We start from the raw sequence: 15,315 nt of genomic DNA, 5'->3' as shown, positions 1-15,315 counted from the left end.
AAAAATACAAATCTTGGAAAGTACAATTGTACATATTCCTTCATGACTAAAAAATGTTTTTGAAAAGGCCCCTCTCAAATTTAGAAATAAATGTGACAGAAAATCTGGTCTGCTTAAGACTGCTGTGAGAGATTTCTCCACAAATCTGATCTAGTTAGACCAATTTTGCATGCTGGAGTGGGCAAATATGAACAAGTTAAGACTTGGCATTCTGATTGACTCATACCACAACAGCCTGAATGCTAAAATTGAATAAAACGTTTTTTAGCATGTCCCAATTTAATGGGGTGCACAGACTTGCAATGAGGCTATTACATTTTTGTTCCTTTTGAAACATTTATTGTCTTTTCACAGGAAGGAAGGATTATTTATAAAGCACATTTCAGCAACAAAACAATTCAAAGTAGTGCATATAAGAGGAAAACAGACTGGGGAAAGTATATTTCAAGATAAATAAAGAAGAGTAAAATAACTGCTAATAAATGGAAAGAAAGTTGGACTCTAAACTTTCTAAAGTCAGAAAACACAAAGTTAAAGGCCATTCTAAAAACGTTTTTAAGGTTTCATCACTGTGCGAGCTTAAATAATTGACAAAGGCTGCTGGATAGGTGTTGAAACCTTCTCAGAAAAACTGAAAGAAAGTCGGGTTGCCTGCTTTGTGGTTGCCGTGACCCAGATGACTTGAAATGTACATAGGCACTCAGCATTTCTACAGTTTTCTGGAGAGTTATTTCAGATTAGTGGAGCATAAGAACTAAAAGCTGCTTCCCCATGTTTGATTCTGGTTCTGGGTATGCAAAGTAGATTAGAGAGAGGAGACCTGAGAGGTCTGGGCAGTTGATCCACTGACAAGTCTGTAATGTATTATGGTGCTAAGCCATTTAGTGATTTTTAGACCAAGAGAATTACTTTACAGTCTGTCATCTGAGATACAAGGAGTCAGTGGAAGGACTTGAGAAATGGGGGGATGTGCTCCACTTTCTTAGTTTTGGTAAGGATGTAGGTAGAAGTATTCTGGAGAAACTGCAGCTGTCAGATTTATTTTATTTTTTTAATAAAGACCAGGGAAGATAACATTGTAGAAATAAATTCTACTAAACATGAACCGATTTGAAATCGTTTTTCAACACCTTGCTAGGACATTTCTCCTTTTTTCCTTTCTTTCTTAAAGCATGGTTTGTAGAACAAATGTCAGTTTATGATATAAAAGATATAATTTATATATACAATATATAAATATATATATATATATATAAATATTATATAATATATATATTATATAAAAATATAACTATTATGTCACAAAAACCTAGCATTTTAACAAAGGTGTTTAGGCTTTGATATTAATGCGACCAATGGCAAATGAGTTGCACATGTCTTTGTAAGAGATTTTGTAAAAAAGGACAACACATTTTAAATATTTTTTTCCCAGATTTCAATTATTAAAAAGGAACAAGTTACATGGAGGGGAATAAATAACAAGACCATCTGCTAGTTGATAAAGCATTTTAACTGAGATTAGACGTTTCTGCTTTCGAGCCCAAAGGTCAGAAACACATCAAAAAGCTGCTGCTGTTTGAAGTGTGTGGATGAAAAATCCTTTATTAATGCCCTTAAACAGAACATTTCTCAGTAGGGACAGACTTTTTGCTTTAATTAAGGCTAAAGCAAGGTGATGGTAATGAGTTCACCTTTGCTTTCATGTGATTTTGAAAAGATTTAGATTTTATCTGAACTGTACTGAAAAGACATTAAACTTTAGAATCAATCATACTGTTAAACAGGATTAGATCACTGTCTCTTTTAAGCCTGTGGTTTGACAAAATATCAAGTTGTAATTTGCCTTTAATACCTGGTAAACAATCAATCTTTCCAGACAAACTTTGTAGAATATTAAGTCTGTGAAACACATTTAAAGTGCAAGCAGCTTTCAGTTGAAATAGTTGACTACAAGTTAGGGAAGCCCACTGAGTATTAATTAGACCTTTAGGTAGAGCCGTGGCCCAGTTGGTGCATGCTAAAGTGCCCTTACGGGTGCCAAAACATGTACCAAAATAACATCTCGTGATTCAAAACTTGTACTAAAGTGCCCTGCCGGGAGCCAAATCACATGTTCAATTACCACCCCCAGTGGTGAGAATCCTGCATATGTGACCTTTTTCCTATGACATCCCTGCCCTTCAAAAATTGTGCCCATGCCATTGTCTTTGGGGATCTAAAATAGGGGAGTGGTGGCCTAGTGGTTAGGGCATTGTGCTTGGATCCAAGAGGTTCTGAGTTCAAGCCCCAATCCCTGAGACTGCCACTCTGGGTACCTGATCAAGACCATTAATCCCCATACTGCTCCCCGGTCGCCACACAATGGCAGCCCACTGCTCCCCAAGGAGATTGGTTAAATGCAGAGAGTTAATTTCATTGCTCTGTACTTTTGACAGTATAATGATAATAAAAAAGCTAAAAAAGAGCAATTAATGAATGAATAAATGAAAATACAAGCTTTTAAATATTGCACAGGAACTTAGAGAAAGGATGGCTCTTTCAAGGGCACAGTTTCTGCCTCAATGTCAACCAAATCATTTTGTAAGCAACACGGGGGCACCTTTCAGCTGAGTAAAACAGTAGTTAAGAAAAAAAATTTTCTCCCCTGATTTTTCTTACCAAGTCAAACCCAAACAAAAATATTATCGGTATGTATGAAACTTTTCCCAAAGCACAAACAGTAAAAGCAGTAACAGCGTAAAAAGTGGTAATTAGCAAGTAACATATAGTTCTTATTGATGTATCTTTTTTTTTGCTAATAAAGGGATACAGTTGTCTCATACATTGCATACATCAATAAAAGGGAGCTTTTCTAGTAATCAAAATTTACCTTAAAAGAGGAAACTGTGAAAGTAGTAAGCTGAAATACTCTGCTGTATCTTTCTTTCTCTCCCCCTCTCTCCTGTTTAGGAGGATTACTTTCATTGTGATTTTTAAGGTTGACCTAAATAGCAAGTCATAGAATGAAAACTCACTGCAGATTAATAGGTGGAAATGTTACAGAAACTTTTAATGAATCCCAGTCCAGAATGTTTGTGTGCACAACCCAAGCCTTAAAAAGTATGAAACAATTTATCATTGGTGTTTGATGTGTCCGTGTTTGTAAAACAACTTCGTGAAGTTTATTTCTTTTTATGTGCTTTCATTTTTAGAGGAATTATTTTGTGTTTGGGTTGCAAGACAATATACATCATTCATCAAAAGGTTTGGCCCAAACTTCACAAGCAAGCTTAGCCGAGAACAAAGGCCAGCAGGGAATAACAACTGCTTCTTCATGAGACGAAGTATGAGAGAAGTTTTAGGGATGGTTGGTTATTTTAGTTTTTAGTTATTCATTTTCTTTATTTTAATCTTAAAGATAAATTTGTTACCATATTATAAAAACCACTATGAAGGCCTTTTTTGCCTCTTCCTATAAACAAACTTTGTTGTAAATTGTTAAATGAAATTTTTGGAAGCAAATCCTAAGCCTCTTTCACACGACAATGTATCTTTTTTATCCTTCACCTATTACAAGTAAATTATTCATATTGTCCTCTTCCCTTTTAATCTCTTCCAATCTTTGTCTTTCAGAAATACCTAAACCTAGACCTTTCATGATAAATAATTTTGCTGGATCATACATTTTTCCAAGAAATTATTGTGATACACAATAATGTCATTTTGTTTGAATCCAAAGAGTTCCAGCACCGCAGTTGTTGCATCTAGCTTTGCAACCAATTTTATCTCAGTTTTTTTTTCCAAATCTTAGCTAGTGTTTTTCTGGCTTGATACTCCTCAGTCACATGGATCTCTTCCTACACTGGCTGTGAAAAGGAAATGATCAGAAGAGAGGTGAGTGGCGAGTGACTCTCATGAATCCTGACACTAGTGCTGTTTGATTCATCACACCTGTCAGCTCTGCACCATTCTTAGTTAGCCTCCATCAGATTCATCTGGTCTATATAACCAGCTCTCAAACTAGTTATGAGTGCCAGAATAAAATAAGTGGTAGAGGGCTATTTGAATAGAACCTGGAACAGGTGTATATTATGAGCGATAATGAGAAACTGGGTGGAGCTCGGCAGGGGAATGAAATAAACCATTAAGCCAGTAATCAGCAGCAAGATCATGTCAACAACCTGTGGCAGTTTTCTAAAGGGAGGGGTGAGTTCTGCAATTTACAGTTTTCTAGTTTAATGAACTGTTCTTCCATTTCTGGTCATTACACTGATACGTTTGAGTGATTGTTTTTGTCTTCCCAACCCTTTGGTTTGCGACACCAGGATGCAAAAGTAACTATTGAACTTATTTAAATCTATAATACAATTAAGTTTTATTATGTGATTAACTATTGTTTTTTTGTTTTTTTGTGACAGGCCAACCTAAACCCTAGCCAAAGAGTGGGCTTTACTTTATTCTCTTACTTTTTGTAAATTTAACTTATTAAATTAATTGAGTGCCAACTTGATCCCCAAAGCAAGTTTATTTTCTAACAGGATGAAGCTAAGTTATACAACTCCAAGCTGCAACTATTTACAAATAAGAAACACACACATTTAAATAAATGGTAAAACTTTCACAAAAAAACTGTTGAAAAGAAAATGAGCATTTTTTAGGTTTCAGTATAAAATAAATTTTGATAACTGTTTGTTTTCGTTATCTGAATTTGCATACAAGAGCTGTCATTCTTCCTGTTACGAAGTAATTTCCTTGGACATTACTTTGCTGTAAGTTCCTAACAATTTAATGCAAAGAATACATACAGCATGAAAAGAGAATGCTTTGAAATGTAATGGTGATGAAAGTTGCATGTAAAAGCTGAAATTAATATCAAGGGAATTGTAAGCATTTTTAATTAGAATGACTTAAGTCTGGAAGAAGCGTAATATGCGTTTTACATGGTTTATAGATATGGTTTAGGTTGGGTCTGTCTCTACTTATTATGTGTGATGGCTCCTGTTCCTTGTTTAATCATAATGAGGAACAAATATGATTGCTGTTTGCATTACACGTCTTGCTCTTTAAACCAATTGGTATTCATCATCAGGCCAAACCTCTAACGCTTCAGTCGGAGTAGTGAATAGAAATATTATTGTTGTTACTGCATACAGAGCAGGAAGTGCTGACCAGACTGCATGATGCAATGTGCAATCATGGGCATTATTAGACATATATATATATATATGTGTGTGTGTGTGTGTGTCTAATAATGTGCAAAGTAGCCGGGTGTTAAAATACAAACACCGGGCTATTTTGCAGATTCTCCCACTAAGAAAGCACGTGGAGGGGTCTGCAATTGTCACTGTAGGTCAGTGTTTAATGTGACAGACATTATCTAAAAAAATAAAATAAAATAAAAAATACAGAAATTACTAAGGGCTACCCACTTTGCCGCTGAGCAGCCCCAGACTCAATATGTACTTCAGTTTATCTTAATAATATATCACACATGTTGCTGATGATTATTTTATAAAAATTTAATTCAAATCCGAATTTGATTAAAAGCAAAATCAAGTACCTTATAATATATTGACAACAAAAATAAGACAACAAAAATAAGAGCATGCAGCATCAACAAATGTGCTTAGATTATAAAATTGTATACATTCATGGTAACATGAGCTAATAACCTCCATCATTTCTGGTATTTGAAAGGTGTATTGTGAAAATTTAAAAGAAAAACCTTTCTTCCCTTCTAAATGCCATTACAGTTGTCTGACATGGAAAATGAGCTTTCCTCTATTTACCACGGTTGCATTTATAAGCTCCATTTGTCTGTTCACCTGGTAGTGATTGTGGCCTGAATTCTCCTGGCATGTGTTTAGGTATGAGGTGCAGTGCTCTCTTGTTTACCTCACTAATTTGCTGACTCTCCGCCATGACAAAGGAACACAGGTAACAGTTTGCAATGATAGATAAAAAAAAAACCAGCCACCCCATCACAGATGTAAAACAAGAGTAAGAAATAAAACAACAGCATTTGTCTAGTGCTATGAAAGGGTCAAAATGGAGTGTGATTAGCAGGAGAATAAGACAAAAGCTAAAGGTAAGCCCTCAACAAGGGGGGAGCTCAGACCTCCCCTGAGATTAAACAGGGATCCACAGTTTGCCGTCTTTTCTAAAAAGGTAGGAACCTCCTTTTAGAATAGATTCAATGCTTATAACTATCTTACCCCAAATGATATTATGCCTCTAAACAAAATACCTGTGCAGTCGGATCAGCAGACTGTGGTGCTTTCTCTCGTGCATATCGCTAGAACCATTCAAACTCGTTGCCAAAGGGGGGCGAGCATCTGCAATGACTCTAGGACTTGTTCTATGCTCCATTAAGATAAAACATTTTTTCTGCTTTAACTTGGTTGCAAAAATCCAACTTTTATTATCAAAAGGCTATAAAGTATACCCCCCCAAGTCTTTATGTTGTATGTTAATATTTGAAACACAAGGAGCTGTGTTGTTTTATCTGCTTGCTTAATTTGGTTGATTTTTTTTCCTTACTCTTAACTTTTAATCTTTTTTGCCAGAAAGTCTGAACAAAACTACTCTAAATCTTTGACACTTAAGGACTTCTCTAGGATTTATAGAGAGGAACCAGACAATTCCAGGAGCACCTGCATCTTTCATGAAAACACTAGCTAATCAGCACAAGATGTCTCCTCTATAAATGACTTTGAAAAGGTCCCCTTAAAAACGCAGTGATTGAGGTGAAAATTCAAAGGGGTTGAAGTGAATGTGTGAAATTGTGCATATAGAAATGAGACAAACTTAATGATTCAAAATAGTCGTAACGCTTACACACAGCTAACTAGCACCACCGAGATACAGAATACCCATATAAACAAGAATAAATCAATCAAGTTTTTTCTTTGAACTCTCTTGATGCACACAGAATAAAGTGAAAAAGAAACACAGCTTGCATTGATTTCCAATCATCCTTCCATTCTTCTATTGTCTATATCCTTATTTTTTATCCTTGCAGGATTAAAAATCTGACTGATGGCAATCTCAAGACATAACATGGGAAAGAGGTAAGGTAGACCTTGCACATATATCAAGTCCATCACATGGCAATCCAGAGTAAAACAGGGAAAACCATCTTGTACACACAAACACAGCTGGTTTTTCATGACATATGGGGACATTTCACTGACTTGCATTCATTTTATATGGAACTTACCCACACCCTTACCCGAATCCCAACTATTACCATCTCCATCCCTAAACATGGAGGAGCAGCATTTAGTTCCTATGCTCCACTTATCTGGAACAAACTTCCAGAAAACTGTAAAAGTGTGGAAAGCCTGAGTTCCTTTAAATCAAGACTAAAAACACATTTGTTTAGGATTGCCTTCGACTGTTCTAGTTAAACAGTTCAACTGAAACATCATTAGTTCAACCTTTTTTATTTTCTTTAGTCTAACTGTTTTTAATGTAAATTTTATATTCATTTTTTTCCTATTTGCTTTGATTCTGTTTTATTTTCCTATATTTAATCATGTAAAGCACTTTGCATTGTCTTTGTACTGAATTGTGCTATACAAATAAATTTGCCTTGCCTTGCCTTGCCTAACCCTAATTCACAGGACAGAACTTTACCTTAGGGGGACCAGCTGACACTCCCCATATGTACCTGTAAGTCCCCACATGGATAGGATATTTTACAATATTTTACAATACTTCCTTCACACACACACAAACACACACACACACATTTTTATTTCTATCTGTATTGAGATTCTTCATTGTTTTACATTAATTTTAGTTACTGCATTTAAGCCTAACCCTAACCCTAACACTAACCATTATCAGTATATTTCTAATCCTAATCTTAAATTGAAGTTAATTCACACCGTAACTCTAAACTGACTCCATAGGGTAAAAATTGGAGATCTGCCACATTAGGACCAGCTTTTGGTCCCCAGAAGGTCAGCAAATATACCACAAACGGCCCTAAATAGGTAACATAAAAGTACACACACACACCCCCACAGCCCCTCAGCCCCCACACACTCATAGACACTAATTAGCCTAACAGCAATTGTTTTAGTATGTCAGGGAAGGCCAGTATACTTGAAGAGAACCTACACATGAAATGGAGAAGAACATTCAAACTGCGCCATGCAGCCTCTTTCACATCAAGTAGATTAGAAATCATAAAAAGTAGAAATACTCTTCAGACATCTGCGTATATTTTGATCAGTTCTCGTTTTCATTACCTCAAGCATTTACTTCAATTCAGTGAGGCAAACACATTTAGTCAAAACGCATTCCACTGTACAGTAATTTGCTTTAGACTGTGGTAACTTTAGTAATGTTTTGTTACACTTGACACTTAAGAGCAGCAACAGCATATCATAACTGTTAGTTAGAATCAAATGTTTGGTTACTTGTTCAATAGTTGATTATTTTGGAAATCAAATGAAAGAACTGTTTATCAAACTGTTTAAAACACTTCATCAATTAGGTGAAAATGGAAGGGTAGCATATTAAGATATTTACCAAGGACATATTGCTCTTAGATTGATTTTTACCTGAAATACACTATAATATATAATCTAGATATTTTTTATCCTGGAGAAATGTTCACAGAGCATTACCTCAACTCGTCAAATAACTTAATAAACTTTATAATCTATTGTTGTTTCATGTCTTAAATATTTTGTTTTGGTTTTGAAAAACTTGATTTTTTAAATTTATTTGATTAAGAAATATCTTTTTTTCTCTTATATATTTCTATATCAAATAATCGTAATGGTAATTCCTTTTAGATCGTGGTGATGGAGTGATTAATCTCCTTTTATTTAATTATGAAATTATGCTTTTGATCTTCCTCTTGCGGATGCAGTAACCCAGTTTCTTTGCAGGTTCATTAAAATTTAAATCAATCACTCAGTAATAAACATTATGTCCTGTGGTATTTTCAGTTTTCCTAATTTTATGCTTTTCATGTAGCAGCCTGCTGGGGCAGTGCCTGCACATCATCTTTAAGTAATATACATCACTGCAAGCTTTGAAGAGCATGAACCTGTATAAACTACAGCAAAACAGTCAACGCTGCTTGGATAGGGCTGCCAAAGAAGCATTTTCAAGCCTGAACAAAAAAACTTATGTTTACACAATATGAACAACAGCTGAATAGTATATTTGAGAAAATGTTCAATCAATGAGGGATTTTTAATGGTCCCAAGGTGGTTATTCATTATATTCCATTTTAATAACAGAGGCTGATAATGGAATCCGATGATAAAATGCGGAGACAGGAATAATTAACATTTTGGCTGATGAAATCAAAACAATACAAGGACTCTAATAATTCTATTAAACATAATAGTTTTTCACTCTGAATAAAATAAATAGTTGATAGATTTTTTTTGATTTTCTTTTATTAACTTCTTTTTTTCTCTAATACAAGTAATTAAGACTTGAGAAAAGTCACCAGACTGAGTATTGTCTCCGCATTACGATTTTAATATTCTGTCTGTATTTCAGATCAGCTACAGCTGACTTCTCAGTCCATGTCTAATTAATTTGATTCATACAACATTTAGAATTTGTGTTATGCGTTCAACAAGCAAATGATACTATACAGCAATCTTGAAATTTATCATTTCAGAATCAACATAAAAATTAAGCATAGTTGTAAATGATGGTATAATACAGCATAAACACAAGGCAGCGAGAATATAATCTGTGTGAAATCATGTTATGTAAACTGTATACAGGATTTTTTTTTCTAGGCCATAGAGCATCATCAACTGTTAATTCCTTATATACACTTACCTCTTATTGAAAGTCTGTTCTCTGCCTCTGCTTCTTCCTTATCAAGCTGCTACAAGCAAAAAGTATTCTGTTACTGTCCCGAATGTGTTTGGGAGCTTGAGAGGAGATCTTGACAGATGTTAGTATCATGGCTCTGGCTAAATCCAGCTTGCATCAAACCCGGTATTCCGGATTAACTCTCTCAGCCAATGGGCACATCTGTTCATGCAACAAAAATTGTTGCTCTGTGAGTATCTGCACTTAAGAGGTCTTAGGTGCACTTTTTTTTTTTTTATCAACTTGCAAGACAGTCTACAAAAATGGATATTCATAAAAAAAAAACAAAAAAAACAAAACAAAGCCAAGCTAAAATGTTTAGCAATTTGATAACAAAAGATAATAGCAACAGACCATTTATAGAAAACACAACTCCTATATACAAAAGGTAATGTGTACCAAAGATTTACTTTTATAATTTCTCCTTTTTTAACCCAGAAAATGTAATGTATTCTATTTCTTTTTGGGTTGCTGGTAAATTTTAGAACCTTTCCATCTTCCCCAATATGCAAAAGGGTCAAAAATCAAAAGAAAAACCTGAAGCACAAAATGATTTTTCTGTCTTAAATTCATGAAGGCAATGTAATGTGAGTTGTTTGCTCTGGGTAATTCTATTAAAAGCATACATTTATACAAATTGAGGCTATCAATACCTTAATGCTCAGGACATGGTTGTGTGTTATTTCTGTGTCGGTGTGTGCAATGGATAAGAAACCTGCTTAGTGTATGCATTACCTGTTGGCTGTTAGGAAAAGGTTTAGCCTTCTGCAACCATAATAGGGAATTAGTGGGTAAAATAAGTGAAGAAAACATAGAGATTGTATAATTCTCAGTTTCATTAATTAAGAATCTTAGATATTTAATTTTTACATATAAGCATAAAGGGACACAGTGATTTGTTGACCCATTAAATCAAATGAAACCATTTTAAGGTGAATGCTGCACAAATGCATTTTCCACATGTACAGTACTTACATATTCATGCATTCTCTATTCAATTCAATTCAAAAATACTTTATTAATCCCAGAGGGAAATAAAGTGTGACAGTAAATCCGAGTTTGTTTGTTTGTTTGTTTTTTAACCAGCTTTTGTAGGTGTTGACAGCTGTAGCCAGAAAGGATTCGCTGTAGTGGTCTGTCTTGCACCGGATCTGGGGACGCCTCTTACTGAAGACACTCTGCTGTTGTTTAACAATCTGACCAAGACAATACCGTTGTCCAAAATGTTCTTCGCTTTATGAAGAGTTGTTCTTTGTGAAATAATCTCTAGAGGTTGCAGAGGAGTTCCTAGGAAAAAAATCTTCTTTATTAGCTTGCTGACCTTTTTTAAGTCATTAGCTCTAATACTGTTAACCCAGCAGAGGATGGCAGAAGAGATCACACTCTCCATTAAAGACTAATAGAAGATATGCTGCTTCTTCCTGCAAATGTCGGAGGACCTAAAATTCCTTAGGATGAATGGGTTCACCAGCTCTCTGTACTCAACTTCTTGTCCATATTTGATGCACCCAATGATTGCAGAGCAATCTGAGTATTTCTGCAGAGAACAGGACTCTGTCTGTTACTTGAAGTCAGACACATACAGAGTAAAAAAGGATGGTGCTCCTGTGCTCTTCTCTAACTGAAGAGACAGCTGACCCTTCAGTCTAACAAACTGTGGTCTGTTTGCCCGGTAGTCTTAAGCTCCATTTACAATACCCTTTTGAAACCTTGCCGAGAACGGTCTAATTGTGGTAACCAAGATTACTGTTGAGTGTAAAGGGAACGCAACTGAACTGGACCGTGCCAGACACAACCAACCCCATCTAAATCTAGCACTAGTTCAACAGTAGGGATTGGCATGGTTCAGTTGTGGCTTGGTTCTCTGATAACAAAGAGTAGACCTGGTCATTTCCTACTTACTTCCAGCTGACTCACTTCATGGGTAAAAATTGAGTCCTTTCGTGGGTTTTCCAGAGACTGACAGTTGTCCGCTCTTTCTGGCTTTGTAATTCACAGATCTCCTCACCTGTTCACAACACAAACTTCTTCTCAGCCTTTATTAATTATAGCAATAATTGGCATCAAAAGAGCGTACTGTGACCTGGGATGATGCAGAGACAGAGGCTCTCATTGAAATTTAGGCGGAGGACGCCATCCAGGCACATAAGTTCCTCAATGTTATTGGCGCGTAAAACCCCAACTTAAGGCCACAGTATTGTGAACCACCAACAGGAGGCAAGGAACTGTGCTAGGATGATGTGTAAATGGTCGTAAGGAACCAAGCTAGGCACGGTTAACTGATCCAAGTTCGGTCCAAACTCGGCACGGATCGGTTTCAGAGGGGTAGTGTAAATGGGGCATTTGATCCAGGTGATTGTTGATGCCTCCACCTGAGCCATCTCAAGTTTCTCACAGAGTAAGTCGGGCTGATTTGTCTTAAATGCACTGGAGAAATCAAAGGACATGAACCTCATAAACCTGCCTGTCTTGTCCAGGCAGGACACGACATTCATGGAACATTCTTAATGCTTTGCTCTAAAGCATTGGATTTCAAAAAAAAATTTTTCTTTATGTGTTTATTACATATTCAGTGTGCCTATCTAAATATTTTATCCATGACATTTTGGTTTGTAAGTATCACAAATGTTAAAGAAACACAGGAATAGTAGCAAAACATAAAAAAAGAGACTGTTTTCTGCCCTTGCTTAGTTCTGGTCCTGAGTATGTTGAGCAAAGAGATATCCAAGGAGCCAAATGGTCTTGATGGCTCATCCCTGGCAAGCAATAATGAAAGATTTAGGCTATGAAACATTGGTGCTTTATAGACCGGTGACATTTATAACCCTTTTTTTTCAGTAAAAAGTGATGGGAAATACGATGCAAATTCCTAGTGTTTGTTAGGACCCTAGCAGAGTACAAACATTCACCCGATGTTGCTGTTGACAAACTTGGTGTATATAACTATATAACTGTGGTCATATCTTGACAAAAAAAGTTGTGTGCCATCAGCATCTACAATACCATGCATTAAATAGTTGCACACTGCTATTAAATACCCTGATTCTCATTTTGGTTTTCACAGTCAAAAAGGCTTTAGTTAATCACTAGTATCATATTACATATGTTAATAGTTTAATAAATTTTTATGGTTTTATAAATGTATAACTTTCACTGTATCTTACTTCTTTTTTTCTATTTTAGCATGCTATATAAATGAAATTCATTTCCTTTAAACCTGTAAATGAATAAAATAAAATGTGTTTCCACAACAGAAAATACAAGTGCATGTAAAATGTATGAATTGGGCACAGCAGAGCAAATTCAGGATAATCAGCTAGGAAGATGGGTTTAAAGCCTGCTCTTAAAAAACATAAAAATTCTTCTCTGCCCTCAGGTGTTCAAGCAGACATGGAAACACAGACCCTGTCTGTGTTTCCATGTCTGGGTCCATAACATTGAAATCATCTCCCTTAGTGTTTATTTTGACTCTTGGGGCGGTTAATAGACCAGCACAGATGGACCTCAAGATCCCCTGAGGTTTCTAAGTCGAAAGCAGCTCTGTGTGATGGCCAACACAAGACCATTATGCCATTTGAAAACCATTAAAAGGATCTTAAATTGACCCTGAAACATACTGTACAGGGAGCCATGATGGTCTATACTTTCCTGGTCTCGGTCAGCATATGAGCCGCAGAGCTTTGGGCAGCTGAAGACTTGACATATTCTTCTACAATATAAACTATTGAAAATAGAAGCATATCTTAAAATGTAAACGCTAGCTGGCTGTTCTTAGATGATACATTCTTTTTTCAAAAAGGTATTTATTATGTGGAGGAAAAGTAAGCTTAGAGTCAAAAGAAACTCTCAGATTGATGATTTGTGTAGGTTAAGGATTAAAAGGCAAAATTTGTAATTGCTCATGTGATCTTTCTCTTTAAACTACAAGTTTGATGATGCTTCCCCTGCTCTGGGGTAATGAAGAGGCACAGAGATGTAAAGCTGTGTCCCCTGATACCACTAAGTGGAAGGATGTACAAAGAACAAGTAAGAGCTAAATATAGACCTTTGGGATACACCTACACTAACCGCATTACTTTCTGAGAATCATCTGTCCATGCTTGCAATAAATGTTCTGTTACGAAAATAGCAGATAAAACAATTAAGGATAGTGCCAGAGGCTAGTCAAGTCTTTCAGGAAAATATCCATGGCTACACATTAGGTAGTACAAGGAGTTTGTGTGAATCCACATTGAAACTTGAATACAGTGGTTTGACCTAAAACCAGATACATATTTTTCTAAAATTCCATTATAACAAAAAAAAAATGAATATTTTTGTTTTTTGTCTGATACTGTGAATAAGAAAGGTTAGTTGGATACATGTCTGTGTCATGATCTTGGAGATGACATGCTTAATTATTTATTTCATTCACCTGTCTTACTCTTCCCGGTTGCTCATTACCACTCATCTGATCCACCTGCTTCTGCTCCATTTAACGTGTGTGCACCCAGCTATCAATGCCAGATGATCTTGTTCTCTCCAGCAAATGGTGAGAGTGTGTTTAGCTTACTTGAGTGTTTCTGATTTCTTGATCCTGACCTGTTCTGCCACTCAACCACTGAGCCTGCCTGTTTCTGTCTGAACTGTTTGTCTGAACTGTCTTTGGACTCCTGGACCTCTGAGCTTGCCTGTTCCTGTTCTGATCTATTTGCCTGACCTGGCTTCAGGCTCCTATATGCTTTCCAGGGCTGCAACATCTGGGACACTCTGGACGGCGTCCACTGGCTTCATCCTACCTCATTCTCTGGCTATGGACTGAACTGTTATACCAGGTTAGTGACTCACGCATTCATAATCATCCTCAATCAGATTATCATGGTCGCTTACCTGTGTTTCTCTCCAACAGAGTTTCTAGTTATACACGCCCTAGATTTGATATTGTGGATCCACAGCCCGCTCTGTTTTAAATAAACGCTTTGAATTATCCTACTGTCTGTTTCGCTTTGAATACTGGGACCTTCTTTCCTGATACGTGACAGTCTGTTATGGTTAAAAGCACTAGGACCTAAATTGCTCTTTTCCAAAGGCAGCTTCACTACGGCTGTTAATAGTAAAAATGGATGTCTGAAGAGAGTAATTTATAATGTTTGAAAAATTATCCTTAAAGGATTTATTGAATAGCTTAAAAAGTGATGTGGAAATAAATGGATCCAAAAAACAGTTGGTTTGACTTTATCAAGCCTCTGCTTCAACAAGAACAAAAGCTCGCCATGTCTTCTTGGGTATAACCAGATATTCAGAGGAATTTAAAATAGCATTTTGCTTAGTTAAAACCAAGGTTTAATTGGCTCCATCGTAAAAAAAAAAATGTTAATACTCCCCAATGTTGGTAAGCATAAAGGTACTGAATAACACTTTCCCAGGAAATGTACCTTTAGGAACCCCATACACAACGTTTGATCACTCATGTTTTTATTTGCCAAAAAGATATAATGT

At 36.0% G+C, this 15,315-nt stretch overlaps 1 protein-coding gene across 1 annotated transcript in view; it reads right to left on the bottom strand.

Moving 5' to 3' along the window:
• Nucleotides 1-9,924, bottom strand: part of lactbl1b (lactamase, beta-like 1b) — a 30,088-nt gene extending 20,164 nt beyond the window's left edge. The window contains exon 1 of the mRNA XM_038270566.1: nt 9,802-9,924. The gene's annotated coding sequence lies outside the window, so the exon portion shown is untranslated. The remainder of the gene's footprint in view (nt 1-9,801) is intronic.
• Nucleotides 9,925-15,315: the final 5,391 nt, after the last annotated feature.

Source organism: Cyprinodon tularosa, unplaced genomic scaffold, assembly GCF_016077235.1.
Source record: "Cyprinodon tularosa strain WSP-4 unplaced genomic scaffold, ASM1607723v1 ctg768, whole genome shotgun sequence".
Lineage (NCBI taxonomy): Eukaryota > Metazoa > Chordata > Actinopteri > Cyprinodontiformes > Cyprinodontidae > Cyprinodon > Cyprinodon tularosa.
This window is presented reverse-complemented; position numbering and strand designations above follow the sequence as displayed.